The sequence below is a fragment of the Octodon degus genome, unplaced genomic scaffold, assembly GCF_000260255.1.
Source record: "Octodon degus isolate 3935 unplaced genomic scaffold, OctDeg1.0 scaffold00107, whole genome shotgun sequence".
Classification (NCBI taxonomy): Eukaryota; Metazoa; Chordata; class Mammalia; order Rodentia; family Octodontidae; genus Octodon; species Octodon degus.
Window position 1 is genome coordinate 8,197,342 of NW_004524683.1, and position 2,632 is coordinate 8,199,973.

The window sequence follows — 2,632 nt, forward strand, 5'->3', positions numbered from 1 at the left end:
CACACACACACACACACACACACACACACACACATAAATTTAAAAAAAAGAAAACCCTCATGATCCTCCCACTCCCTAGTATTTAAACTTTTGAGTAATCCCTTCCCCTTAAGTGTGTCACCTCGGTCTTTTTTCCGACCAGTAAAATATAGCAAAACTAATGTATTATTGCCTCTGTGATTATGCTATGTCATTAGAAACTCTGTCTTGTCAGAAAACTTACCCTCACATTGGTAACACCTTGAAGGACTGAGCATCATGTTTGGAACTCAGTCCCTATGAAGAGGATCATGTGGCAAGAAACTGTAGGCAACTTTTCATACCTGAGGGCAGCAACTGGCCCAAAAGCCAGATAAACAAACAAAACAAAACCTGATTGATCCACCAACAAGGAAAGTGAGCTTGGAAAAGGGCACTTGTCTAGCAGTGTTTGCAGATAAAAAGATAATACAGCTGATACCTTAACGGAAGCCTAGGGCCGGCCAGATAGCTCAGTGGACTAAAGTGCCTGCTTAGGCAGACACAGGGGTTGGAGGTTCAAGCCCCAAAGTGCTGTGCCAGCCCCACCCCCAAGGCATGCTGAGATGGTGATTGAGACTGAGCATTGTGCCGCATGCCTTTAATCCCAGCACTTGGGAGGCTGAAAACAGGAAGATCACTATGAGTTTGATCTATGTAGTGAGATTCTGTAGACTCTGTACTAAATACATTTAAGAAAAAAAAAAGCCTGTGAGATCCCTGAACTAGAGAACCCAGCCAAGCCAGACTTGGATCCCTGACTTGCAGAAACTGAGGTAAAAGTGTTTCAGTGAGTGGCTTAGTTTATAGTATTAATAAATTTACATTACATAATAGTAGAAATGAATATGAGCAATGAAGTGGCATGTGCTGATAGTACACACTAGTCAGGAGGCTGAGGCAGAAAGATTGCTTCAGTCAAGGAATTTGAGGCCAGCCTAAACAACACAGTGAGACCCCCAGTTCAAAAACAAAGCAAAACAAATTAACACAGGCACTCATTTTTTCCAAAGCTCATGTCTGTCAGAGATGATCAAGACACAACCTGACCCAAATCCACTTCTACTCCTGTCTTCATCAGCTCCATTAATATATGACAAGATGATTTTTCAGTTGTTTAGGGCAAAACATCAGAGTGATCTTTGAGTCCTTTCTTTCTCACAAGCTTCACTTCTACTCTGCAGCTAAATGCAAATTAGTAAGACATTATAATTAGCTGGAAGAGGAGGTGGTAACTAGTACTAACACAATGACAGTGAGTAAGAAGAAAATGGATGGCTTCTAGAGAGACCAAATGGATAGATTTGAGAGATGAGGTTACTCCTAATTTATGACATTTTCAATTTACAATAAGTTTATCAGAAGCTGATTCCATCATAAATTGAAGAGATAGGGCCTCTAACGAAGTAAAGTTAATAAAGTGATAAGGATGGGACCTTAATCCTAAAGGATTAGTGTCTTTACAAGCAAAGGCCTCACTGTTTCTCCTGAAGTGAATGAAAACATGATGAAAAGGCAGACATCTACAAGTAAGGAAGAAACCAAATTGGCTGGATCAAGTACATTGAGCTCCATAGAGACAACACCGGGGCAAGGGAGAGCCAGATGGGCACTGGGCGATTCTGTACCTCACTGAGAAAAACAAGTAAATATGGGCAAGGAAGATTCTAAGAAGCCAACAGGCAAGATGTCATTATATGCATTCTTTGTTCAAACTTGCCGAGAGGAGCACAAGAAGAGGCACCAAGATGCTTCCATTAATTTCTCAGAATTTTCTAAGAAGTGCTCAGAGAGATGGAAGACCAAGTCTGCTAAGGAAAAAGGAAAATTTGAAGACATGGCAAAAGCAGACAAGGCTTGTTATGAAAGAAAAATAAAAACTTATATTCCTCCTAAAGGAGAAACAAAAAAAGTTCAAGGACCCCAATGTGACCAAGAGGACTCCTTCGGTATTCTTCTTGTTCTGTCCTGAGTATCACCCAAAATTCAAAGGAGAACATCCTGGCCTCTCCATTGGTGATGTTGCAAAGAAACTTAGAGAAATGTGGAATAATACTGCAGCAGATGACAAGCAGCCATACGAGAAGAAGGCTGCTAAGCTGAAGGAAAAGTATGAAAAGGACATCACTGCCTACTGGGCTAAAGGAAAACCTCATGCAGCAAAAAAGGGAGTTGTCAAGGCTGAAAAAAGCAAGAAAAAGAAGGAAGAGGAAGATGAGGAGGAAGAAGATGAAGAGGATAAGGAGGATGAAGAAGAGGATGGTGATTAAGTTGGTTCTAGTGCAGGTTCTTTTTTCTTGTCTATAATGCATTTAACCCCCCCTGTATACAACTCACTCCTTTTGAAGAAAAAAAAAAAAGAGAAATGTAAGGCTGTCTAAGATTTGTTTTCAAACTATACAGTGTCTTTTTTTTGTACAGTTAACACACTACCAAATGTGTCTTCAGATAGCCCTGTACTGGTGGTATTTTCAATAGCCACTAACCTTGCCTGGTACAGTATGGGAGTTGTAAATTGGCATGAGAAATTTAAAGCAGGTTCTTGTTGGTGTACAGCACAAAATAGTTATATATGAGGATGGTAGTTTTTCATCTTCAGTTGTCTGTGATGCAG

General features: G+C 40.4%; 1 pseudogene; it reads left to right on the top strand.

Moving 5' to 3' along the window:
• Window positions 1-1,669: 1,669 nt before the first annotated feature.
• LOC105743240 lies at window positions 1,670-2,273 on the top strand (annotated as a pseudogene).
• The last annotated feature ends 359 nt before the right edge of the window (window positions 2,274-2,632 follow it).